This window comes from Gorilla gorilla, chromosome 16 (assembly GCF_029281585.2).
Source record: "Gorilla gorilla gorilla isolate KB3781 chromosome 16, NHGRI_mGorGor1-v2.1_pri, whole genome shotgun sequence".
NCBI classification, from domain to species: Eukaryota; Metazoa; Chordata; class Mammalia; order Primates; family Hominidae; genus Gorilla; species Gorilla gorilla.
In genome coordinates, this window is record NC_073240.2 from 71113083 (window position 1) to 71140896 (window position 27814).

A 27814-nucleotide genomic window follows, 5' to 3' on the forward strand; every position below is an offset into this window, starting at 1 on the left:
AGACACGATGCAGGTCCCACCAGCTCCACTGACAAGTTGCATGTGGAAGCATTTGCCTGCAGTAAAGTGCTTTGCAAATGTCAGGAGCAATGACCATGAGCCCAGTACAAAGGTCACTGGACAATAAATAAACGGGGCCAGATCTCAGCCCCTGATTCTCCTGCCTAATGGCTACATGGTCCTTAGGGTGAAGGACCATGCAGCCATTTGAAAACAGGCTCATGTCTTCCCTGTGCCCCCATCTCTAGGGCGTGCACTGTCTGCTCAGTATCTGTCTTGATTTGTCTTGGATGAGTGGGGGATGAGAATGAATGAATGACAGGCTGGAGAGCAGAGTGGTTAGGAGAGACGGACATGGGCCCAAACTGAAGTTCTGCCACTAACTGCATGCATGACCTGGAGTGAGTCAGCTCTGCTGCGCTTCAGGTTCACATTAGCAAACAGAAGTAATGAGGTCTTTTTTTGATGGAGAAAGGCTCAAATGAATGCCACAGAGACAGATCTCTGTACAGACTATAAGGTGCGGCACACAGCTAGGGAGTTGTGCGTGGCTCACTTCCCTCAGCCATGGCAGGATGCCAAGGACCTCTGCTTTCCTCAGGATGTCACAGTCCCTTCCCTTCCCAAGCCCATTTCTTTGGGGGCCAGTCTCCAGGCTAATGGCTGTGCATTTGGAGAGCTCTTTACAGTTTGCAAAGCATTGTGCACGGCAGGAGCATGCGGTGGACTTAGGATGACACACTGTGGTGTTGGAGCTCCTTGGTGGCTTCCAGCTCTTCAGGTAGAAGCTTGCTGGGGATGTTGGTGCCCACTGGTAATCCACAAACTGAACGTGCTTCTCCAGCAGACATTGTCTCGGAGTGCCCTCCCCAGAGCTGAATGGCCTGGTTGGGCTTTCTTGACTGGAGAATTTCCTAACTGGGTAACTATTTTCCGGAAAACTGAGCCCACATTGTCTGCACAGGAAGCCAGTCTACATTGTGTGTGTCTCGTGTATGTGTGTGTGTGTATGTGTGTATGTGTGTGTGTGTTTAACCCAAAAAACAGATGTAATTTCTTCATGTATCAGGAAGCCTCCCTTTTCGCAAATGTTAAGGAACACAGCTCCCTTGGGCATAAAGTCAAGGAGGTTTCTTTTTATAGCAGTCTCAGTTGCAGCTCTGGCTTTGCTTATGAACTCAAGTTAGGGAAATTAGAATTAAAATTCCACCCTGACGAGAACACAGATTTGTCCTCCTGGGTCCTCCTACCCTCAGTGCCTCCACCGACACATATGAAGGCTCACAGAATGCCTTCTCCACCTACATGGCAGCGGCTACGTCAGTGACTCCTATCAAGGGTGGGCCCTACTACAAAAGAGGTATGACAATGGGCACATGGCCATGGACTCCCCTAATCTTCTTGTGTACCCATTACAGAGAAGCAGTGGCCCATGACAATGGTGAAATGGCCTGTGAAAGGCTGAGCTCAGGTGCTAGCTTGGGGACCACCCCCTGTGGGACTGGAGGACTGTCTTTAGCATGTTGTCTATGCACCTAACCAACAGGCAATAAATGGTGCTGTCTTCCTACTGCTGGAATCCATGGGTCTGGGAAGCCAGGGCTGAACATCCATTCCCTGTTGCCATCACTCCTAGTGACCCTCTAGCAGGATTTACACTTGCCACAAACCTTAGGCTCTGTGAGGTTAGGGGTCATGGTCCACAGACAGCCAATGTCTCTGTTGTGGGGCTAGTATTTCCTGCAGGTGACACTGTAAAGGTCCCACTGGATTTGAAGCTGTGACAGCTACCTGTCGCTTTAGTTTCCTCGTGGACTAGCAGTGATGAAAGGAGTTACCATCCTGGCAGGATAATTCACCAGATTATTGTGAGGGCCAAGTCCTGTTGCTTTTCACAGCAGGGATTCTCTGCGAGTCTCTTGGTGTTCTTTTGCCTGACGAAAGGGACTTGTGAGTCAGCAATTGCAGCAACAACAGCTCAATAAGAACAGGACAAGCCAAGGGCTCAGACCTCTTTGGGATGATGGTCTGAGTCATCCTGCTCAGTAAGCAGCACAGAGCAGACAAATTGCCAGTTGAGGGTGAGGGACATGGAGACTGGGGAATGGAGGGGAGATCTGATGAGTACCCATAAGGGCCTCAGGACAGGTGCAGGGACTGTGTCTTGTTTTATTAACCTCTTGCCTTAGGTCATCTCAGAGAACCCAACGAAACTCTGTAGTCATTGGACTTGTACCCGCTTCTTAGAGAAAGCAGGGACATTCAGTTCACACCAAACACAGAGGCCCCGGATTGTACGGGAGCTGGATGTGATGGAAGGGTAGATGCCTCTGTGGGTGGCACAGGGTGACACAGAGACACTTCTTACTCCATCCTCAAAGCCTCTCAACCACCCATATCTCTGGGGTCTTAGACCTTTGCCCCTCACATTCCCCTGCAATGACCAACTTCATGTGACTCTGAACAACTGAATGTAGGTACAACCTCAAAGCAGTGCATCGCCTGTCTGTGCACACATCACTTCTGCCATGGAGCTCTCCTCTTGCTGGTGACACTTGAAATGCAGCAAGACCCACTCAGCAGGCACACATGTGCAACCAGGAGACCTGGGGGAGTGAACACACCAGGGGCAATCCTTTGAGCCGTAAGATACTGGAGCCTACGGGTAAATTCCTCTTCTCACCTCTTTCTGGATAGACTGTCTTAAGAAGTAGTTGCTACATAGGTTGTTTTTTTTTTTCTTTTTTCTTTTTTTTTATAGACGGAGTCTCGCTCTGTCACCTGGGCTGGAGTGCAATGGCATGATCTCGGCTCACTGCAACCTCTGCCTCCTGGGTTCAAGTGATTCTCATGCTTCAACCTCCTGAGTAGCTGGGATTACAGGCTCCGGCCACTACGCCTGGCTAATTTTTGTATTTTTAGTACAGACGGAGCTTTGCCATGTTGGCCAGGCTGGTCTTGAACTCCTGACCTCAAGTGATCTGCTCTTCTCAGCCTCCCAAAGTGCTGGGATTACAGGCATGTGCCACCGCACCTGGCCTACATAGCCTTTTGAGAGACCTTTTCATGAGATCAAGCACTCAGTTGCTCTTGATGCCATTGGGTGGCTGAATTCTCCCGCATCCTTGCGTTGGCTTTTCCTGTCTCCAGTTTTGCCTATCGTTTCCCTCACTCCTGCGGCCCTCGCATCACACTGCTTAAAAGAGCAGTAGCACACAGGCCTTTACCTCAGGCCTTGCTTTGTAGAAAACTTTGGCTAAGACAAGATATTCAAGCCCCTTTAATCTTTGCCCCAAAGCAAGACAGTTAGTACCGTGATCCTCTCTCATTTTTGTCTTAGGAAAGTAAAGCGGAAAAAAGTTCAGTCCTTGATCCAGAACCAGATAACCAAGGCACAAAGACAGAGCTTGCGTCTGGCTCTAATTCCAAGCCTGGGGCTTGTTCCGGGGTGGGAGACTGCTGCCTCTGAGCAAGGTGGCATGGGAGAGGGTGCTGCAAAGGATGAGGGGAGGGGCTTAGGGGCTTACCCAGGAAGAGGGGAAGGGGGCAAAGGTTGGCTGGGGCAAAGACACAGGGCCTGGTGAGTGTTGTTGTGGCCAGCACAGGTTTCCTGGACAAGTAGTGGTAAGGTCAAGTCCCCAAGGTGGATTTTGAGTGCCTCTGAACAAAAGCATGGTGAGGTTCAGAGGAAGTGAGTGATCCAAGCTTAAGGCTAAGAGGATGTCTCTAGAGCAGCCTCCTTTATTTCTTATCTCTTGGAGTCACAGAAGTCCCAGAGTGTGACACAGAGGAGACCTAGGCCCCAAGCCTGCCAGAATTTCCCATTCTATGCTCCTGGGAACTCTTGTGCTTCAAAGGACTTGATAAAATTGCCACAAAAAAAAAAAAAGCCTCCTCTTAGAGGGTCTGAAGGTACTCTGTTATAGGAAAGGCCCAAAGCACACATGTTGGACAATAAATAAATAATGGTAACAAAACCCTGATTAACTTGAATCCAGCAAACTCATTAGACTCTGTACACTTTCAAAAAATTGCAACCTCCAATCCACCTCCTGGGTTCAAGTGATTCTCCTGCCTCAGCCTCCCAACTAGCTGAGATTACAGCCGTGTGCCTCCATGCCCAGCTAATTTTTGTATTTTTAGTAGAGAGGGGGTTTTGCCATGTTGGCCAGGCTGGTCTCGAACTCCTGACCTCAAGTGATCTGCCCTCATCTGCCTCCCAAAGTGCTGAGATTACAGGCAAGAGCCACCCCACCTGGCCAAAAGCATTCTTTTCTGAATAACAAGTATTTTCATCTTTTTGCATACTGTATTCTACAGACGAGTTATAGAATCGTGTTTGGAAAAACACAGAGCTAACCCAGTCCCCTCATTTGACTGTGGAGAAAAACCACAGACCAGAGAGGTGATTCAACTTATCCAGAGACACACAGCAGGAGCTCACACACATCCTGATTCCCCAACCGGGGCTCTTTCTTCGACCTGGGAGAAATTTCCACTGCGTGATTGTTGCCAAGCTATTAATGAAAATGAGACCTAAATTAGCTTCAGAAAATGAGGTTTTAGCATTGGAAAGTTTTTGACTATTGAAATTGGGAATGCAAATGAGTCTATGTGCTAGAAATCTGTTAGCAAGTAAGAAAGAAGCTCCACAAATTCCAGCCTTTGGAACCCGTGGGGCCTTTTGGAGCCTCAGTTTACCCTTTTGTGAGGTGAGGTGGGAGGGAATAGGCCAGCCAATTACTAAGTAAGGTTCATCTCAGATGTAATGAGATTCTGCAATTTCAAAGACAAGTGTTGAATAGCAGAGCGGTCTGGGGACCAGGGGTGGGGGAACCCCCTTAAGGAGGGGGAGACCAGCTGGCCCAGCCTCTGGCCTCTGGCAGACTTCTCAGCTGCCCACTGAGGAAGGCTCTTTCCCCAGATGCAAAGTGTGCATCTCACATTAGCTTGCAAGGCAGCGCTGATTAGTAATTAAATGGTTTTTAAAAAAATAAAGCCATTAAAGCTAATGCCATCAAAATCAGAACCTCAGACGCTGGCTCATAATGATGAGTGTGCCTCACGACTCACAGGAGAGGACATTTACATTTTAACATGCACATTGCACAGGCATTAATATTTCCCCCACCCACCCCTCCTCCCATCATTATGGAACCTGCTGATGAATCCATTTGTTTTCCAGCTTTACTCTGATCCTAGAAAAAGCAGGTCATCCTGCAAGAAGTCAATGCAGAGGGATGAAAAGAGGCTCTGCGTGAAGTTGGCTTTAGCCCTGCCATGCCTAGATGTATAACTTCGAACAAGTGACCTAATCACCTTGGCAAACCTCGTTTTGCTCATCTTTTAAATGGGGATAAGAATGCCTATCTTGTGGTGCTGTGCCAAGGATTGAATGGATCAATGCATTCGTAAATGCAACTCATAGTCAATTCTTGTTCATGACTAGCCATTATTAGCCCTGGTACTTGGCATACAGTAGGCACTTATCCAATATGTCCTTAATTGAGCACCTACAGTGTGGGCAGTCCTATTGCAGGACACTGCTGGGGACCAGGGAGGGGAATGTGAGGCCTTCGAGAAGATTCATTCTTCCTGGAAGACCAGATGAATGAACATAGAATCACTGGGCTCATCTCAGCCAGGGGCTCAGAGGCTGGCCTGCAGTGACAGGTAGTCACAGTTACAATGCTGTGGACTGGGGAAGAAAGGTTTGCAGCCCTGGAGGGATGGGTGACATTCATAGCACCTGGTACAAACCTGGCTTCATCCTGGGTGCTGTACACACTATCACTTTTAATCCTCACAACCATCCCTATTTAACAGACAAAAAGCACTGAGTCTAGGAGAAGTCAATCAGCTTGTTCAGTACCACAGAGCTGGGAGGTGGAGGAGCCCTTGGTCAGGTGGGATCTGTGAGGTCAGCAGCCCATTGTCTTTTCATGGTATCAGGCTTCCTGCTAGATAGGAGGAGCGACAAGTATCTGTACTGCCCCTTGGCTGTCAGGGTTGCAGAGGCAGAAAGGGCAGGTTTCAGAGGCTCCTGACGACAGGCTGCGACGCAGACTTGGCCCAGGAGGTCTGAGAGGGAACAGTTGGCCTCCATGGCTCACCAGACCTCACAGTCTTGCCTCTGAGACATAGTGACTCCCTTCCTCCAGGGATTCGTCCTCCACTGGAGGCAAACCTCCTTGTCAGTCCCCCTGGCAAGTTTCTGTTGGCTGTGGAACCTGGAGTCTCCAGGCTCTCCCTCGACTTTTGCGGGCAGCCACTTGGAGAAGGGAGCCAGCCTGGTGAATCTGGAAGGCCTCCGTTCTAGACTCCTAGAACATAGTCCATTGCTGTGTGACTTTGGGTCAGTCACTTCCCCTCTCTGGGCCACCACTTCCTATTCTGTAAAATGAGAAGGTGGGATGAGACAAGCTCAGCAGCCCCTCCAGACCTAACTCTCTTATTCAACATGAGCCTTTGCATCTTCTGGATTTTTTTTTTTTTTTTGTAAACCAAGTACCTGCGCTTGGTGCATTGGCTCAATGAGACTTTCAACTGTCATTATTTCCCCCTAAGACTTAACTGTCCAAGGGCTAAGAAACAAAAGTTTGGGCCCCTTTTAAGAAATATATAAAATATCAGGGCCAGACAGGCCATTTTCAGACAGTCCCTGGGGCCTAGTCAGCTATTAAAGATAGAAATTATATATTCATAACACAGGATATTGCTGCTTGCTTATTTATAACTTGCTCCATTTCAAGAATATTTATTCTAGACGAGGAGGCTTGATAATTTTTTCATCCAATCTACTCCTCATAGCTCAGGGCAAAAGAAGGAAACAGCTCAATCGAAGGAGCAGCTTTCTATTACAAGCAGGTAAGGAAGGAACACACAGCTCCCTTTTCACAGGCCAGGAACCCAGCCAGGTTGCGGCTCTCAGCCCTGCTGCCCTTCAATCTGCACCAGCCCCTGGGGTGCCCCAGCCAGGACCTCACCACCCCTGGGCACAGTCCTCTCAGACAAGGCAAAACTCCACATGGGAATGGGTAAAACACATAGGCTCCAGGCCCCTCCTTTGACCCAGGAAGAGGCTGCGGCCCAGAAAAAGCATATGTGCTCGCTCAAGGTCACAGGGACCAGGATACACATACACAGAGCTGGGGTGTGAACCCACTCACCCTGGTCTCAGGCTTGGAAGTCTTGAGGAGGGAAAGGGAGCTACTGAGCCTACTATGAGACAGTCTCTAGACTAGGTGACACATTAAGCAAGTCAACAAGATTTTATTGAGCACCTACTGTGCTAGACAGTGTGCTGGGGATTAAGGAAGAGGGGATGGGTGCTTCAAGGAAGGCTCCCTCGGAGAAGGCGAGAGCAAAGCACACTGCGTCACCAATTTGGACACCCTTCTCCCCAGTAGGTTCATCAGGATTATTCCCACTGGACTGAGGACAATGAGGAATTGAGCCAAGGTAACAACACTGGTGAGGAAAGGATGGAGCCTGGATTTGAACCCACCCTGGTCAGATTCAGGAGCCACGCTCTTTCTGTAACCCCTGAACCCTCTCCTAGTAGAACCCCATACAACTAAGGCTCCCTCTCCCCCAGTTCCCGTGGACACTCAGGCTGTGAGCACTGCCATCCCCTGCAGGCACCTGGAGCAGGGGTCCTAATGCAGAGAGAAAAACCCAATTCGCAGAGCCACTTTGTGATTGTTGGAAAAAGGCTATGGGCCGAGAGGTCGCTAAGTTCAACCTAAATGTAATTTCTAACTCCCATACACCACACACTTGCAGCAGGCACACATGCACAAACACATGCCAGGTCTGCCTGTCATGCTCCACTATCTGAACATCCTCAGTTACACATCCCCTTGCCCACTCAGTGAGGCTGTAAAATCTATTCAGGGTAAGAATCACCAAAACTGAAAAAGGATGTGTTTTGTGTCATTTATTCATTCTGCAAATATTTATTGAGCACCTATTACATGGCAGGCCCCAGGCAGACATGTGGGTTACGGGGTTGAATGGGGAGCAAAACTGACCCAGTTGCTGCCCTCCTGGAGAGTGTGGTTTGGTAGAGGATCCGGATTCACGCCTGGAGCTCTGGGATCTGTGAGAGGTGGCGACTGGTGAACTGGGCCTTTGAAGGGTCAGGAGAGCTCTAAGCAGTGAGCAGGAGTTTAGCTCAGCCAAGTGGGGAGCCGAGCAGAGAGAGCTGCACCTGCAGAGGCCCTACAGCCAGGGAGAGGGCTCAAGGGAAGGCCCCAGGCCAGACCAGACCTACAGGTCCTCCCACGCCACATTAGGGATTAATGTCTTTGTCATCAAGGCAATGAGAAGTGATTGAATGAAGAAAGGAACAAAATTAGATTGGTTTCTAAAGTATGGCTGAGGGTTGAGGAGGAGGGTGCCAGGGTTCCCTACCATGGATGATGTTTATCCTAAAGCAGCCTATGCCATGTGTGAGACTCAGGGATCCCCTCATTTCTATGTAGCCTGGCTACAAAGCCTCCTGGAGCTGGTTAAAGAAGGGCCGAGGACCACCTGCCTCGGAACCAGGAATCTTGGAGCTGATTTTAAATGTGCATTTCCAGGTCCAGGACACACCTTCAGAATCAGAAGCTCTGGGGACGTCCCCAGATCTGTATTTTAGGAGCTCAGCAGGAAACTTGGAAGTAGATTGAAAGTTGTAGACCTTTAATTTGGTCTCTATGAGATTTAGTCTGTCGAGAGAGCCTGAGATTCTCTGGCCTCTAGGGAGGAGGTTCTCAACCTACACTGTTCATTAGAACTTCAGATGGCAGAGATTCATGCTCAGAGATTCTGATTTGCTTGGTCTCGCAGGGGTCTGGGCACCATTATTTCTCCCTAGGTGATTCTGTGATGCCAGCAAGGCAGGAGAGTGAGGGAGGAAGAGAGAGAGATGTGGGGAGCACTGAGTCTTAAATCAGGGCATGACGGGGCCAGGATGGGGATGGGGGAGTGGGGAGGCTGCAAGAGCACTGCTTCAGCTGCTTTAGCCTCACCTTTTCCACACACCCCTCCTTCTGCCCCTGCTTCCACAGCACCTGCTCCATGCCAGGCCCTGTGCTGGGCACTGGGACACTGATATACTTATTGCTGGGGTGTCCAGTCCTGAGAGGAGCTTGGTGTGTGTGTGACACCAAGCTAGACCTAGACCACTTCCCAGCTCACCAGGGTCAGGAAATGTGCATGTTGAGAATGACCAAGCCAGAGGAGTCTCTCACCACCTCATTTTCCTGCCTGAGGCCCGGGGATGAGAAGGGACTCGCCCATGGTCACATGGGTGTAAGGGCGAGAGACAGCTGAGCACATGATGCAGGTGAAGGTTCCCAGCCTTTCCCAGGTGCCTGGGCAGCGGGAAGGATGGAACGCTGCACAAGGGTTTAGGGGCAGGGAGGGTGAGGAGTCAGGGGGTGAACTTGCAGCAGAGAAGGGGGAGGATGGAACCCGTCACAGCCCCAACAGCATAGCTGAGCAGCCAGTGCCCTCAAGAATGGGAGTCCACTTAGTGCTCACTGCCTGTGTTAGCCCATTTCGCATTGCTGTAAAGGAACACTGGAGAGTGGGTAATTTATAAAGAAAAGAGGTTTGATTGGCTCATGGTTCTGCAGGCTGGACAAGAAGCACGGCACCAGCATCTGCTCAACTTCTGGGGAGGCCTCAGGGAGCTTTTACTCAGGGCACAAGGTGGAGGGCGGACAGGGGTGTCACATGGTAAAAGAGGGAGCAAGAGGGATGCCAAGCTCCTTTAAACAACCAGCTCTCACCTGAACTCATAGAGTGAGATCTCGCTCATTACCATGAGGATGCACCAAGCCATTCATTAGGGATCCACACCTATAACCCAAACACCTCCTACTGGGCCCCACCTCCAACATTGGAGGCCACATTTCAACATGAGATTTGGAGGGGACACACATCCAAACCATATCACCCTCATTGTACAAATGTGGGAACTGAGGCCCAGGAGCAGTGGGACATGTCCAGGGCCACATCCACACTCAGACATGCACAGATGCACATGCAACATATGCACATACACACAGGCACACAGCCACATATACATGCATACACATACAGATACACACAGTCACACTCACATACACACAGGCACACAGCCACATATACATGCACACACATACAGATACACACAGTCACACTCACATACACACAGGCACACAGCCACATATACATGCACACACATACAGATACACACAGTCACACTCACATACACACAGGCACACAGCCACATATACATGCATACACATACAGATACACACACAGTCACACTCACACACACACAGGCACACAGCCACATATACATGCACACACATACAGATACACACACAGTCACACTCACACACAGGCACACAGACACATATACATGCACACATATACAGATACACACAGTCACACTCACATACACACAGGCACACAGCCACATATACATGCACACACATACAGATACACACAGTCACACTCACATACACACAGGCACACAGCCACATATACATGCACACACATACAGATACACACGCAGTCACACTCACATACACACAGGCACACAGACACATATACATGCACACGCTCACACAGATACACAGTTACACTCACATACACAAGACACACTCACATACACAAATGGACACACACAAATACACACATATACACACATCATACACACATTTACACACAAGCACACAGACACAACATGCACATATTCACATATAGATACATACAGACATACATATACACAGCCACAGGCACAAATGCACACATATACACACAGACATGCATATATGTGAACACACACAAATACACACATACACCATACACACACTCACACAGCTTAGACACCTATGATCTCCAGAGTTCTTTCCACACACAGCTTTGTGTCTCAGCCTGAGTGTAGGTTATTGATTCTTTGGTATTGAAAAATTTATTTCTGCATTTTTAAACCACAGTTCTTGCTGAAGATACCCTAAACCTTAATATCAAATGAATCATCGTGATGTGAGGTTTTGGATGGTGATCGTCTTTTCTATTTCTCTTAATCAAGAAATCATTTGTAATTGCCTTTAATAGAGATAAATGAAAACCCACCTTTACCTTATTATAAAATTGGTATTTTCAATCTTTAAATATAAACTTTGTCAGCCCAGGAGTCTATAGATTCTGTAAAAACAGGAAGCTCCTCTTCCAGGAATTTGAAACTGCTTCAACCTCCTCATCGACTGAGATGGCCAGGCTCCTCTGTGTGCCTGGCTAAGGTTCTAGAGCCCAAGCAGGCCCGCCTCCTGCCCACTAGGGGATCTGCTGACATGCACCCCCAACATGGCAACAGGGGCTAAAGATAGCCCCTTCCCCCACAGGGATACTCTCACATATACTGACAGACATTCATCTGCGTGAACACACATTTATCCACACCAGCTTACACAGAGAAACGTACACACACGCACCCATGCAGATACATGTGTGCCGAGACACACACACGTATGCTTCCATCACACACATGTGGGCCTCCTATACACACACTCCAAGGCTCCTTATTGCCTACAAATATAGAAGGGGGTGTGTGTGTGTGTGTGAGAGAGAGAGAGACAGAGAGAGAGATAGAGAGAGAGAGAATAAGAGAGACTTTATTTTATAGGAAGATGGGGAACAATAATTTGGGGCTCGATATTTTAAACTCTAAGGCCTAAGATTTAAAACAATCTATTCTTAATTCTCACCTTCCCCTCCCACCCTGACCGCCATGCTTCATTTTCTAGAAAATCAACAGGTGAGATGCTGAGGATCTGGCGTGACATCAGCAGGTGATACAGGGCAGGATCAGGGCCTTCCTCCATCACCTGCTGTTCAGAGAGGAGCAGCCAAGGGTCTTGAAGCCAAAGGGGCTGCCTGAACCCACAGACAGGTAGAACTCAAAGCAGGTGGAGGGTTAAAAGGTGTTGCTGCTTTCTGCGAAGCCCACTGTTAACATCTCCTCCAAGGCCAAGAGCAATTCTGTAGCAGGAAGGTACAGAGGCCTCCCAAGACAGTCTCCTGGAAAGTAACCACTCACGTGGCATCTCATGGGAGGAAAAGTTAACAGAAAAGGAATCTCACAGGAGGTGAAGGGCACAGGCTTTGCTTCTTCAGACCCCAGGGACAGGGTGCCCCTTTTGCTACGAGTCGAGCAGCAGAAACATCTTTGCTGCAGCCCTGACAAGCTGCTCTGTTTATGAGTCACTAGGGAGTCACTCTGGCTCTCCTTCACATCTAGAAGAAACCGTATTCATCTCTGATGACCTTCTACTGAACACAGCAGCAGCAGAACCCCAGAGAATGTCAGAATGTCTGACCCAACTTCAGCCTCTCTCCTGGCACAGCTGGCAGCCAATAGTGTCAGGGACTGGCCCTGGACCAGAGGCCTAAGCATTGGCTTCAAAGCCACTTGCAACCTCAGCTGCCACTTAACTTTTCTGGGTCTCAGCCTCACTTCTGTTACCATGGGGAGGCTTATTACACAGGGACACATGAGTCTCCAGGGTTCCAGAACAAACCTATCACCCATGACAATGAAGCTTGTAGAAGTTGTTCTTATCTGAGGCTCACTGATCACAACAAAAGCAGATCACTTCCTCAAAGATGTGACAAATGGACTCGCGACTTGATATATGCCCGGAACATTAGAGTTCACAAAGTTCTTTAAGAAAAGTATTTTTCTTTATGCTCCCAACACCCCTGTGAAGATTACATAAGACATTTTTATTCCAACTCTAAAGATGAGAAAATCGAGGCCCCAGAGAGAAAAAGTGTGTTTTTCTGAAGGTCACACATACAATAAATGTACAGAGGCGAGACTCCAACCCAGCACAGGCTCAGAACCTTCCAAAGGGCTTCAGAATTCAGGGTATGTCCTCACAAATCCTTTTGGGGTGGTGCAAGAAGCCTGACCCTCAGCCAGAATGCAATTACCTGCCTTTATCCAAGGGGGCCTGCAATGTCCACTCAGCACACTGAGAAGGCAGTGACCATGGCCACCATTGCTCTATTCCTGGCACCTGGCATATGGTGCCTGCCACAGAACAAATGATCAGATTATATTTGTAGAATAAATGGGAGAATGGACCCTGGCTGATTGGATGGATGGATGGATGGATGGATGGATGGATGGATAGATAGATGGATAGATGGATAAATGGATGAATGGATGAATGGGTGGATAGATGGATAAATGGATGGATATATGGATGGATAGATGGATGCATGGATGGATGGATGCATGGATGGACTGATAAATGGATGGGTGGATGGATGGATGGATGGATGGATGGATGGATGAATAAATGGATGGATGTATGGATGAATCAATGGATGGATGAATGGATGAATGGGTGGATGGATGGATAAATGGATGGATATATGGATGGATGGATGGATGCATGGATGGATTGATAAATGGATGAATGGGTAAATGGATGGGTGGATGGATGGATGGATGGATGGATGAATAAATGGATGGATGGATGGATGAATCAATGGATGGATGAATGGATGAATGGGTGGATGGATGGATAAATGGATGGATATATGGATGGATGGATGGATGGATGGATGGATGGATGGATGGATGCATGGATGGATTGATAAATGGATGAATGGGTAAATGGATGGATGGATGGATGGATGGATGGATGGATGGATGAACGGATGAATGGATGAATGGGTGGATGGATGGAGGCATGCATGCATAAATTGTCAAAGAATGGTTACAGACTTTGGAGCTGTACAATCTTAAACTTTAATCTTGCCTCCGTGTTCCTAAATTTGTGCCTTTGAACAAACCACTTAACCCCTGTGAGTCTCAGTTCTCTCATCTATAAATGGGTAGTAGTATCTACCTCATACATGTGGTAAAGATGATGTTAGCAACCCATGCAAAGCCCAGAGCACAGTACCTAGATGAAGCTATGCTTCCATCATTGGACTTATTTCTATCTGCTCCTGCAGGACCTGGGTTTGTCCACCATGGCACCATCTGCTTCCACTCCTGCCCATTTCTGCCCACTCCTGGTCTCTCCAGCCTGTTGGGATCCCTGGCCACGCCTGGCAGATGGTCAGTCATTACTGTGGCCCTGCCTGACCTAGGTAGCTCATGGGGGCCAAGCCCTGGCTGTGTTTCCCTGCTCTGCACCCAGCACAGTCACCTCCGTTGTCAGATACCCAGGGCCAGAACAAGTACAGCTACTGGATTCAACCTTCTAGAATTCAGACAATGGGGATATATGTGCTCTAGGGGAGACCTTCCCTGTGGCTGACATCAGGTATTAGGAGAGAAAGAGAGGAAGATCCTTCCCTGTCTCCTCTTTTTCTCACTTCCAACTCTCCAGGAAAGGTGCCAGGAAATGAAAAGGACCCATCTTATCAGTCAGGATGCTTTCTCCTGCTTGAAACGGGGAACCCCTACCCAACTGGCTTGAGTAATAAGAAAGCTTGGCCGGGCACGGTGGCTCACGCCTGTAGTCCCAGCACTTTGGGAGGCCAAGGCAGGTGGACCACTTGAGGTCAGGAGTTCGAGCCTAGCCTGACCAACATGGTGAAACCCCATCTCTACTAAAAATACAAAAAAATAAAATTAGCCAGGCATGGTGGTGGGCGCCTGTATTCCCAGCTACTTGGGAGGCTTAGGCAGGAGAATCACTTGAACCTGTGAGGCGGAGGTTGCAGTGGGCTCAGATTGCACCACTGCACTCCAGCCTGGATGACAAAGTTAGACTCTCTCTCAAAAAATAATAATAATAAAATAAAAATAAAGTAATAAGAAAACTGTGAGAGAACAAAAGGCCCAGAGGTAGGACAGAGCCAGCGAGATCCACACTTGGGTTGTGAGATGGCTGCTGAAACATCATCCAGGCTCCACGCATCACATGTAGATGTGAAACAGACAAGCACAGGGGTAGGCCACTCATCTGTGAGAAAAACCTTCCCCAGAGGAAACTTCCTCTTTCATTCACAAACTCAAGGTCTCGTAACCCCATGCCAGGATGGCTGGACTCCAGGAGTCTCCCTGCTTTGAAGTGTCTGCGGTCCCAGCTTGACCTGGGCTGCAGGCCTTAGGTAAGGACCTTGGAGCCCTACTCTCCTCCATAAAGGTAATGCAGTCACTTCAATATTCGCTCAATATGTCCTTTGATGGGGATGGACCTGCTGGGCTGGCCTGGCATATTAGCTGGGCTAATTGTCCCTTCAAATGAACAACCAGTTTAATCAAGGACTTAATGACCTCAGCTATTCAATTATGCCTGCCTCTGGACATGCAGATTCCATTACCACCCAAGCACCTTGCATGGAGGGAGAATGAGATTGTCTGGTGCGTGTGTGTGTGCATGTGTGTGTGTGTGTTGTCATTGCCCACAGGCATTTGTTAAGAGCGAACTGTGGGCCTAGAGCCCAAGCTGGCAGGCAGCACCTGACCTTGGCTGTTGGCTGCATGACCTCATCAGGTAGCTCTGCCTGGTTCTGCTCAAGAGGGTTTTGCCACCACATCTCACTTGCAAATAGTTTGTGTGTCTGTGTGTGTGTGTGTGTGTGTGTGTGTGTGTGTGTGTGTGTGTGAGAGAGAGAGAGAGAGAGAGACAGAGGCTTGATAAGATCTCTGTGGGCTGTGGGGTTAACCATCTTTAAATTAAATTATTTAAATCAAATTCAACCCATGAAAACCCATATTTATACACACACACACACGCACACACACGTATTCAGCCACTGTTCACTCTACCAAAAAAAACCCTAAAGCAAACAAAAAAAACCCTTAACTCTAAAAAGAAAAACAAAAAAGAAAAAAAAAACCTTAACTCTAGAGTTTTTCCTAGGACTATATTGGAATCTTCATTTTCCAACACATTCATGACAAGATGTGGTTAGAAACAACCTCCATGTCCATCAAAAGGAGAGTGGCTAAATATTTTATGGCATATCTATACAATAGTAATGCAGCCATTCCAGGACTGACATGTAGCTCTATTCATGAACATGCACATTACACATTACTGAGTTTAAAAAGAAGGTTGCAGACTGCATGCTTACAGCAAGATCTGTGGATGGGAAACTATGCTTATCCAGATCTATACGAATATTGATGGACAAGGACTTATCTGAAAGAGTAGTCCTCCCCATTTTCCCACTGTTTACATCTGGGTGGTGAGATGTTAGGTTATTTTGTTTTATTTTTATTTTCTTTATATTCTGGCTATTCTACAAGAACATATACAGTCAAATGAAGACACTACAGCAATTTTTGCTTGGGGACATTTTCTCATGCCTTTCCAAAGCCCCTTCATATAAGTAAAGATCACGCCCATCTCTCCTCCTGAGAGGTCTCAAGTGTTGCGTTGGGACTCAGGAAATAGCTGTGGCCCTTATTCTGTCATCACCTGCTTTGGACACTCTGGGACTTAACTGGCTCCTTCAGAAAATGATTCTGTTATTTATTTCAACAACTTGAAAGGACTTTCATTGGCTTGTGATTATAGGCAAATACATGATCACTGGTAAAAATTTGAAAAATGCAGAAAAGCATATAGAAGTAAACACCACCCACAATCACATCAACCAAAGAGATCCACTGATACCATTTTGTTGTATTTCCTTCTAGTCTTTTTTCTGGGCAAAATGGGGGATTAGGACCTGGAGGCACGCTTAAGCGTGGGTGCTGACTCTTCAGAGGCAGCCAGTGTTCTGGACCCAGTGCTGCCACTTACCAGCTGGGTGGCCTTGGCTGGGGACCCCACCCCCTCAGCCTGGTTCCTTATTTGTAATGTGGGAATGATCATCACAATGCCTTTCTCATACGGTATTAATGGAAATGAGGACTAGAAAGCTTCAGCACTATTCCTGGCACAGAGCAGAACATTATTGTTAGACTATAAACACTATTTTAGAACCCTTTCTCTCTTTCTGTACACCAGCCTCATATCACTTCTCCCATTGCAAGCAGTTGCCATGCGGATGACAGAAGATGAGGCAGTCGGTGGCTCCTGGCTTTGGCTTCACACCAGAATTATCTGGGAGGCTTAGAAAACACTGGTGCTTGGGCCCCACCCCAGCCTAATTAAATAAGAATTGTGGGGGTGGGGCCCTGGCATTGGTTTTTCTGGAAAGCTCCCCAGAGGATCCTAATGTGAGCCCTGGCTGAGCACCACTGGTGCATGTCAAAGTGCTTCAGAAAGGCCAGAGAGCTACATAAACGAAGGAGTTATTATTATTCATTAAGGATACTTCTCTGGGGGTGGAAATGAGTTAGTTCATTGACTCCTCCTCACTCTCACCTGATCCTTCTAGTGGGACACGTTGGCAGAATCACAATCTCCTGCTCAGAATGGGGCTTTAGGGCTCATAAGGCATTCTTACCACGTCTGGAGCTGAGGGCTGCATGGTTTTCTGAAGTGTCGACGCTGTCCCAGGCACTGTACTAAGCTGAGCACTTCACATGCAGAACAAGGGAAAAGGCACTTCTTCACATTGCACCAGCCTCTACAGAGGGCACTTGGTAACATTCATCAAAAATGTAATATGTACACACCAATGCTACTCCCAGATATAACTAATGGAAATGAGCTTTAATTAATGTTCCCCCAAAGAATGTATATGGCAGCATTATTTACAATAGCCTAAAACTGGGAGCAACCCAAATGTCCATCAAGGGTTGAATGAAGAAATAAGTTGTAATATAATCATACAATGAAACACCAGCCAGCAATGGGGGGGAAAAAAAGCTACTGCTAAACACGACATGGGACATGGGGTGAATTTCACTAATGACATCTTTTTTTTTTGTTTTGGATACAGGGTCTCGCTCTGTCTGTCGCCCAGGCTGGTGGAGGGCAATGGCGCAATCTCAGCTCACTGCAACCTCCACCTCCCGGGTTCAGGAGATTCTCCTGCCTCAGCCTCCCGAGTAGCTGGGATTACAGCTGGCCACCACTACACCCCACTAATGTTTGCATTTTTTGGTACAGACAGGGTTTCACCATGTTGCCTAGGCTGGTCTCGAACTCCTGACCTCAAGTGATCTGCTTGCCTCGGCCTCCCAAAGAGCTGAGATTACAGACATGAGCCACCATGCCCAGCCCACAGATGTCATCTTGAACAAGAGAAACCAGATACAAAGAGTACATCAATTCTTTATGCTTCCATTTATGCAAAATTCAGAAACAGGCAAAACCAATCCTGGTGGTAGAGGTCAGACTAATAAATTGCCTTGGTACAAATAAATTGTCCTGGATATCCACCAAGACAAGCCATGAGATGGGGCTGGAAACATTCTATGGTAACCTACACCTCCATGTGGATGGTGATTGCACAGGTATATACACAGCCTGTGTATCACATGTATCAAATTTATTCGGCTGTACACTCTTCTTTTTGCAAGTTAAATTTCAAATCAAATTTTTAAAAATGCAAATAAAATTGCATATATCCTTGACCCTCATGGCTCCACGTCTAGAATTTCTTTTTCTGTGGGTGTATTTGCACAATGAGGATACTACATAGGTACAAGATTATTTATTGTAACACTTATTGTAAGAGCAAAAAATTAGCAAGAAACAAAAATGTCCATCAATAGGGGCAGGTTAGATAAAGTATAGCGCTTTACTATGCAGCATGACACCGCCATGCAAAAATAGAAACAATCACCAGCATATGTTCTTAAAGTGAAATAAAAAGCAATGTGCAGAGATGCATAAAGAATGGGCTATCCTTGGGGTTAAAAAATATAAAGAGAGAGTGAGAGAAAGAGCTTAGTATATGTAAGAGTAAAATGAAAAAGCTCTGGATGGACTTATAAGAAACTAGAGATTAGTTGACCATGAAGAGGGGACCTGGGTGGCAGGATAGGGTTGAAGGAAACTTTTCACTGTATATTTTTTATGCATTTTGAATCTTGAACCTATTAAAATTTCTTTTAAAAAAATCTAAAACAGCCAGCCCCACATTCACCTTCTTCAAGGCCTATTGCTGTGATACAATTCTAACGTTCACCTTGGGTAATACAATCCCAAACCTAGCCCCATTGCCCCCGCCCTGCCATCCCTTCAATACTCTACTTCCTGATGCCTTGAACATGTGACATGACTCTCATACCTTCCCTAGGCCTTTACATCTGCCGTTCTCACCTTGGGATATGCCCCATTTCTGCCAGGTGTCACCTTCTCCAGAAAGTCTTCCCAGACTTCCCCAGACACCTCCGGGCTCCTGGAGCCCGTATTTTTCATATATCATTTCTCATGTGTCATTTTTCATACAGTTCACGATAATTGGTTTCCAGGCCTATGTGCCTTACTGTAATGTCAGCACCCAGCATAGTGCCTGAAAGTAGGGATTATGGAATGAATGAGTGAATGGGTGGTTTTTACCAGGATGGGAGCTGAGGAACAGCTTTTGTCTTTTACACATCCTGTTGAGTTTCCAAATTCTGTATAAGCATGAGCTGTGCCTCAGTTTTCTCATCTGTAAAATGGGAATAATAACAGCTCCTACCTCACAGAATTATGTAGCGAGGATTAAATGAGTTACTATAGGTAAAGCTTGTAGTAGTTATTATTATTTCCAAATCACTGTATTGTGATAAAGAAAGAAAATATATTCCAGTGAGTCTGAATCCAGACCCCCAGGCAGTGTCTCCATGACTAACTTTTCTTCCCTGTGAGTTTTCAACAGACTAGGGCAGGCATTGTAGTTGAGGGCTGGCAAGGTTGTCAAAGGCCCCTGATCCTCCAGACTTCAGAACCCCTTTTCAGGCCTCTCTCTCCCATCAGTGACTACACTGGGTGGGGTGGGGGAGAGAGGAGGATCATTTAAAAGAGAAGCCCAAGTCAGAACACAGCACAGTCTCAATGGGTGAGTTGGACAGTTATATGTCAACCTCCGAATCTGACCATGGGGAGAGAATTGGGGGCACAGACCTTTCTTTGAGTGTCTTCAAGCCACCCCCCAATAGATCCCTGCCTGGAATGAGTCAGGGGAATGTCTTCACCTTGCTAAGGTCCAGTGTCCTCATCTGCCAAGTGAGGATAGTGACTGTAAGCAGGAAAGGAAATGACAATTCAATGAAACCATGAGGAAAAGAGCTTTGGAACCGGTAATGCATTGGCAGAGGTTAGCAAACGGTCAGCCTGAGGGCCAGAACATTGATTTGCATTTGAATTACATCGGACACATCAGGACTCTCCAGTTGCCCCAGTCCCCACCACTCCCTGTTACTTACTCCAGCCTGCTCCACACTTTCACTCCTGAAGGCATGTGAGTTTGCCACCCTTGCTACACAATATTAGTTACCAAGGTGCCTGCTCTTCTGTCAACTGCCTGCCTTGAAGAGGCAGCCAGCAGGGGAGAGAGGAGGTGTGACTCTTTGAATGCCTGGGGCCACTCTGCTCCACCAGTCTTGGCACTCCACTGAGGTCCAGGCCAAAGCCCCATCAGTCTCAGCCCCAGTAGTTTTCCATGAGCTGAGAAGTCGCCAAACCTGCATGCTGCCAAGAAGACATGCCTTCCTTTAGCCTCTAGGTACGGAGAATAAATCTGCAGTCTCCTAAACTGCCAAATTCCTGGTCTGCTGGAGTCTGGGAGGCTAAATGGTGCTTACTAGTCTGGCTCCCAGATGCCCCAAATTCCACCATTATCAACACATTCCTCCATGTTAAGCATTGCGCTGTAAAGTTCAAAGATCTAGTGGGAGGGGCAGGAGAGTGAGTCCAAACTAGGCTGGAGCAGATCTTTAAGGATAAGCTTCGGAATGGGGGGAGGCAGATTCTGTAAGCTGAAGACAGAACTGGTGGAGGAAGGGGAGAGGGAGAGAGAGACGGTGAGGTGTTTGAAGAGGAAGTTCCCAACCTTTTCAAGGGCAAGGGTGAGACAGGAAGGGAAGTAGAAGAGGAGAAGAGCCCAGAAGCAGGGTGGGCACCCAGGCTAGTATGGACAACCAGTCCCATGTTGGGAGCGGGCAGAGTCCGCTGTGTTGTTTGCTAAGTGAGCAAATGACCTCCTGCAGGAACAGACGCGGCTGAAACCACCCCAAATTGCTCTCCCCAACCCCTTCTCCTGCTCTCTTCCATCCAACCTCCATACAAACAAAGGAATATCAAATGTCCCCTTGCTGGGAGGATTCTACTCCCACAGGGATAGAAAAAGGATATGTCGGACCCCTGGATCAGAATGTATCATCTGCTCTCTCACTGAAGGCAGGGACAGGCTTACAGGCCCCAGGACATCATTCCAGGGCTGAGGACCTGTAGGTCTCATTGGCAACCTCCAGCCCAGGAGGAGCTACCTTCCTTAGGGTCCGTTCTGACAGCAGACCCTGACACATTCCCTTTTGTCCTCAGGGAGAAAGAGTCTTTGGGAGTAGAAGGAGAGTGAGGTGGAGAGACTCAGCTGCCTCCAGATTCCTTGACTTCACTGTGTGGATCCAGGCAAGACACAACATCCATCCTCAGTTCCCTCACCTGCAAAATGTACACAGCAATAGTATTTGCTTCATAGGGCTGCTGATGATTCAAGGAAGGGGCTCTAGGGTAGGGATTTGAGTTGAACCTGATAGGATGGACCAGATTTTGATGGGTGTTTCAGGCAGGGAGCCAAGGCTGAGGGCAGGGGCTGAGGAATACAAGGCATGTCTGGGGCATAGCCTGTGGTCAGAGAAGAGAATTCTGGAGAGGCAGGCTATGGCTTTATTACCGAGTATCTTCACTGCCCAGCTAAGGACCCTGGACTTGATCCCATAAGCAGCGGAAAGCTGTTGAAGGATCCTTGCATCTAATAGACGCTACCAACGCCCGAGGGCGTGATGTATTCCAGGCCCCAGGGGACGCCTGATTGCAGTTTTATCTGTCAAATCAGTCAGAGGGAGTCCCCTCCATTAGGGTCAACAGTGACCCCCAACCCCTTCCCTTCTGCCTCTTCTATTTCTAGGACCTGACAGTGACACAAGACAGACCTGGTCTCAGACATTGGTTCTGTCACATCAGTAGGTGACTGGGCAAGACCCTTAACCATAGGAACCTCAGTTTCCTCATCAGAAATATGGGGGAATAACATTGTCCTCACAGGGTTGTGAGAATGACATGAACTGGCTCATGTGGGGTCCAGGCCCAGCCACCCCCTGGCAGATGCTGGTGGTACCAGACATGTCCTTTTCCTGCCGGGCTGGCAGGGCTGCTGGCAGCAGGCAGCTTTCACACTAATTGCCCACAGCCTTCTCCTCTGTGGCTCTGCAAGCAACAAGACAGCGAATGACCCGTGACTGGAAATCTCGAGGCCAGGCTTAGGCCTATTAGAAAAATATGGAACAATTATGAACGGCAGGAAAATTGTTTTTCTTTGTTTGCTTTGGCAGAGAGAAGAAAACCCGCCTGGAGCCTGGATTTAAGGTGGGGAGAAGACAGGGAGGAGACTGCAGTGTGTGCCAACTGTCCTGGGAAAAGAACTCAAGTTTTTTGTGGCCCTGCTAAGGCATGGTGCAAGATACCTTCATCGATGCAGCAGGGGCTCCCCAAGCACCTTCTGCACACCTAGCGCTGATCTGGGGGCAGGGACACAGCCAGACTGTCTGCCCCAAATCTGGGTTAGTCCAAAGTTGGAGCAGACAGACAAGGTCCCTGCCCCCAGGGAGGAGGAAAGGTAAGATGAATGAAAGCAAACAATAAGGAAGAATCTCAGCGATGACTGCTATGAGAAAGTGGAGCCAGGTGAGCTGTGAGGGAGGGGCATGCCCCAGGGGCTGGCAGGGGGACCTGAGAGAGGAGATCTAGCCTGCCATTCCAAATGGGAAGAGCATTTTGGGTGGCAGGAACTCTGCCAGAATGCTCACCTGCACCCTGGCCTCTTGGCCTCACCCGAAGCCTAGGCTCTGAATTTTGTTTTCCCCATTGTACAGGCAAGGAGACTGAGGCTTAGAGAGAGAAAGTGCTTTGCCCAAGGCCCAGGGCAGTGGGAGGATTGGAGCCAGCACTCTAAGGACTGCAGTCCTTTCTGCGTTCTAATCTTTGTGCCTTGGACCCAGACCAAAGGATCGGGTAATTGACACGTCACTTCTTCCCAGGCCCAGTGAAGGGGGAAAGTTGGTGTGACGTTTTCCAGATCCTCCGCAGGAATGGCCCACAAGACCCAGAGCCTGGCAAACTGCATGGGCAGTGCCCAAAATTGCCACCCCAGGAGCAGAGGCCACTGATGTGCAGCAGTTCAAATGTTGCCCCAGAAGGTGCTTCTCCAGGACTTCCCCTGCGAGCCTGTGTGGCAGGAAGCAAGACAGGATAAGGGCAGGTGTCTGTCTGCCTGAGCAGCATAAACCGGGGAACCTTCCGCCGTGCACAGACCTGTCTACTGGAGGGCTCCTGGCTCGAAGACGGACTGGCCAGGATCCCAGGTGATCCCCCAGCACCTAGTCTCTGTGGTCTGAGAGGTACAGGAATATTTGGGAGTGATGAGTTCCCCCTCCCTGGAGGTGACCAAGCCCAAGCTGAAGGGGAACCCTGCATAGTTAATGGCCACCCTCAGCCCTCCAGCCCCTTTTACGGGGTTAGTCCAGAGTTGGAAGCATGTGAGCCCACAGGGCATGGAAATGTGCAGAGGGCTCTGCAGACCTGTGGGATTCACACTGACGATTAGGTGATGGGACCCTGGGGAAGTGCTGGGATCCACAGCCAGAGATCTCCTGACCAGTTCCTGATAACTTATTTATCCAAGGACAGCATGTCCTGTTACAACATAATTCCACCAAAAAAAAAAAAAAACCTTTTAACATTCCTTATGCTAATGAAGCAAACCTAATGTATAGATAATAATTTATTTATTCAGAAACATTGTATCACTATTTTAAGTTGAATTACCACAAGAACAGTTTAACACCTAAGTGGCATCCGTGGACCAGCAGCATGGACATCACCTGGGAGCTTGCAGAAAGATCCTCAAGTCCTACTCTGGACCTTGAATCAGAATTTGTGCTTTAGCAAGATCTTCAGGTAATTTATATGTACATGGAAAAAAATCAAAAGGAGGTATAATCATGACTCTCATACAGATATAGAATGAGCCTGGATCAAAAGTTTTATTTCACTCATTCATTAATGAGGAAACCACTAAGATGTTACAATCAATTCAAAGGAGAATGCAAAAGTAGACACATAATATAGGTCATCAGGAATCTGAAGTGAATTTACAAACAGATGCAAAACTGGCAAAAAAAATCTATAGGGCAATAATCAGTTGCATTGCATTGGACATAATTTATATTTATATGGACAAGAGTCATTTGCATTACCATCAGTTTTTTACAATTTGCAGAATTGTAAAATAGCTCAGATAATGAAAGACTGAGAAAAAACAAAACCCCCAGAAGGGTACGCTGGGACATCCAGTAGTCTATCTCTTTCCCTTTCTTTTTTCCCACCATTTTAGTCTTTTACAGTTTTTCTTGACACGCATTACAGCTTGTTAAGCACCTCTTAGATCACTTCTGGTCTCTGGCATGCCTGAACACAGAGAGTTTCTCCAGACCAGGACTAGAGCAAACTTTTGAGTAAATCCCAGTGCCTGTCATGCTCTGCTTGGGAATGAGCCTGGGGGTGGGTGTGGGGCAGGGGCAGGCCAGGCCTACTGACCTGTTAAATTCTCATTTGTCTTGTCTCCATTACTACTATTACTATTGCTCGCTGGGCCCAGGTGGAACTTTCATTCAAGATGCTATCAGAACATCTGAAAGGACAGAGACTCAGGTCTTCACTGAGCTTCTGCAGTGTGTCTGGCTGTTTGGGACTGCTTGCAGTAATTGCCAGGACATGAAACTTGACTTTGTCTGTGCTTTGATATCACAGTGCCTGGTGTTGTGCCTGTAGGGGAAGATCCAAGCTCTCAATGGCCCCTTAATTATTGGTTACCAGTATTTATCAAAAAGAACTACTAGTTGTGTGTAAGCAGAGTGGCTTAGGGGGCTGGAGAATGAGCAACTGGTTAGGACCCTCATGTCTGGTCTGGGTTGTTGCTTTTCTGGGGCAGTTCACCATGGAGGTTTAGAAGCAGACCCGGTATCAGACAGGTCTGGGGTTGAATCCTGGCTCTGCTCGTCTCTGGCTGTGTAACCGGACTGCTTGTTTAACCCCTGCTGGGTGCCAAGCATGGGGCCAGGAGTTGTGAGCAACCCAGTGGACACAATGGACATGAGGCTCACAGTGCAGCAGGGAAAAGACATGAAACAAAACATCACACATGTTTTGTAAGTTACCATCGTAGTAAGTGCCACAGAGGAAATGTCTACTGTGCAAAGGAGTGTGCAATGGGAAGACCTTTCCTTGTCTAAAGAGTCAAAAGACGTCCCAGGGAAAGCTTAGACTTAAGAGTGAGTTGCAGATGAGGTTGTTCAGCAGGCAAAGGAAACAGTAGAGGCAAAGGCCCTGGGGCGGGAAGGATTGGCCTGCTCAAGTGATGCAAAGAAGGCTCCTGGGAGTGGTGGCTCTCAATTGTTTGTGGGCTTAAGAATATTGGTTAAAATGTACTTTCTTGAATCCTACCTCCAGAAATTCTGATTCCACAGGTCTAGGGTGCATCCCAGGGATCTGCATTTTTAATAAGCATTCCAAGAAATTTAGAGAAAAATATTTCTTAGAGCCACATGTTGAGAAATATTGGGTTAAAGCCTAATAAGAATGGCATAAAATAAGGTGAGTCATTTAACTTCTCTAAGCAGCTCTTAGCTAAAGTATAACATAGGAGATAGGAGTTACAGGGTGGCAGGAAGGTTGAAGGAGAGAAGCCACACACAGCATCTAGCATAGGGCCTAGCAGGCAGCGGGTGCTCAGCAAACCCCTGCACGTGTATTACTGCCCTTCCCAAGTCAAGCCTATGGAACCCTCGAGGTGTGAAGAAATGAGCACAAGGCCAGGAGTCAGGCAGCCCATGTTCTAGCCTCAGCCAGGGGCCACTGACTTGCCACCCCACCTTGGGCAAGACCCTTTCCCTCACTGGGCCAGTTTCCCCCTGTAAAGGGAGAGAATGTGATTAGGTGACTCCTACCCCTTACCTATCCATCCTCCCATCTTGAATTCTCATGCCTTGCCGCCCAGGGCTCCCTCACCAAATTCAGTAGTCCTCAGCCTGGCTGCCCATTAGAACCACCAAGAGGGCTTTTTCAAACGCCAATGAAATCAGGAACTCTTGGGGGTGGATCCCAGTGTTGGTAACTCTTTTAGCTACCCAGGCAAATCTAATAAGAACCAGCACTCTCATTTCTCAAGTATCCCTTTTGTCCATAAGAGTAAAAAGGGGCTCGGAGGAAACATCCTGCTCCTCAGTTCTGACCTGAAATCTCAGGAAGCATCCAAGCCAGTAGAGCCTTAAGCTCCATCCAACACCACACCCCCACACAACACTGTTTCTTCACAGACAGGGTCTTACTCTGTCACCCAGACTGGAATGCAATGGTGCAATCATAGCTCACTGCAACCTTGAACTCCTGGGCTCAAGCGATCCTCCCACCTCAGCCTCCATAGTAGCTAGGTTCATGCCACTATGCCCAGCTAGTTTATTTATTTTTATTTTTATTTTTTGTAGAGACAGGGTCTCTCTATGTTACCCAGGCTGGTCTGTGACTCCTGGCCTCAAGTGTTCTTCCTGCCTCAGCCTCATGAAATGTTGGGATTACAGGCATAAGCCACCACGCTGGGCCTAAACTCTGTTTTTTAATGTCGTTTTAAATATAAATTTAAAAAACATTGTTAAAGTAAAAATCCATATTTAAACAAAATCAAACAATAAAAAGTGGCTTCTCACTCACCCCTGCCATCTCTGAAGGCCACCATATTTGGATTAATCAACTTTATTGAGGAATCATTTATATACCATAAAATGCACACATTTAAATTATAGAGTTGGGTGAGTTTTGACAAATGTCTGCTGCTGTGCTCCCACCCCCGGTGAGACATCACTTTTCACAGTTTTTGTTTTTCTTCCTTTGGTGGTTTTTTCTCCTCTGGTGTTTTTTCCATGTCATGTGTTAATACTGATGTTTTTCATTTATCAACTTTAGATCAGGTAGCAGATAATTAATCCTTCAACCAGGAAACTGTTGAAAGTGAAAAGAGACAGAACTAATAACCACAGGACAACAGTATAAAATAAGCCTGTCCTGGGCAACTCAGGGTGTGCAGTCAACCTCACATCATCCATTTATGACCAGCCACGGTGGAGAAGGATTTAATTCATATGCCCCATCTCTAGCTCCCTTCCTCTGCCCAATTTGTGCTACTTTTGTACCTATTTTAATGTCTCTATTGCTTAACTTTGCAAATGTAAATAATATTTCTGGGCCTCTATTTCTGGAGCCATTCGGTAAGATAAGAATATTAGTATTCCTATTTTCCCCCCATCTTTGTCCACCTCTATCTCCCAATTTCTTATTTCTTTCATCTTTGTCTTCTATTTTGTCCTTATTATTAAGCCTTTCCTATTTTGTCTATGAAAATGAGGCTCAGTGTTTATGTTGTTGATTATGTGACTTTGTTCCCCAAGGAGTGTATTGTGAGTGATCATAGTTCTTTCTCTATGGTTACAATATCATTACTCCTGGGCCTCTAATAAGCAAATGCTTCCAGCATCAACAGTAAGAGAGTTTTCCTTTCTTACTCTCTACCAAGTCTTCCAAATCATGTCAAATTTTAGTTTGCTTTATATTTGAACCATTAACTTCTTTTTTTTGAGAGAGAGAGAGAGAGAGAGAGAGAGGTTCTCCTTCTGTTGCCCAGGTTGGAGTGCAGTGGCACA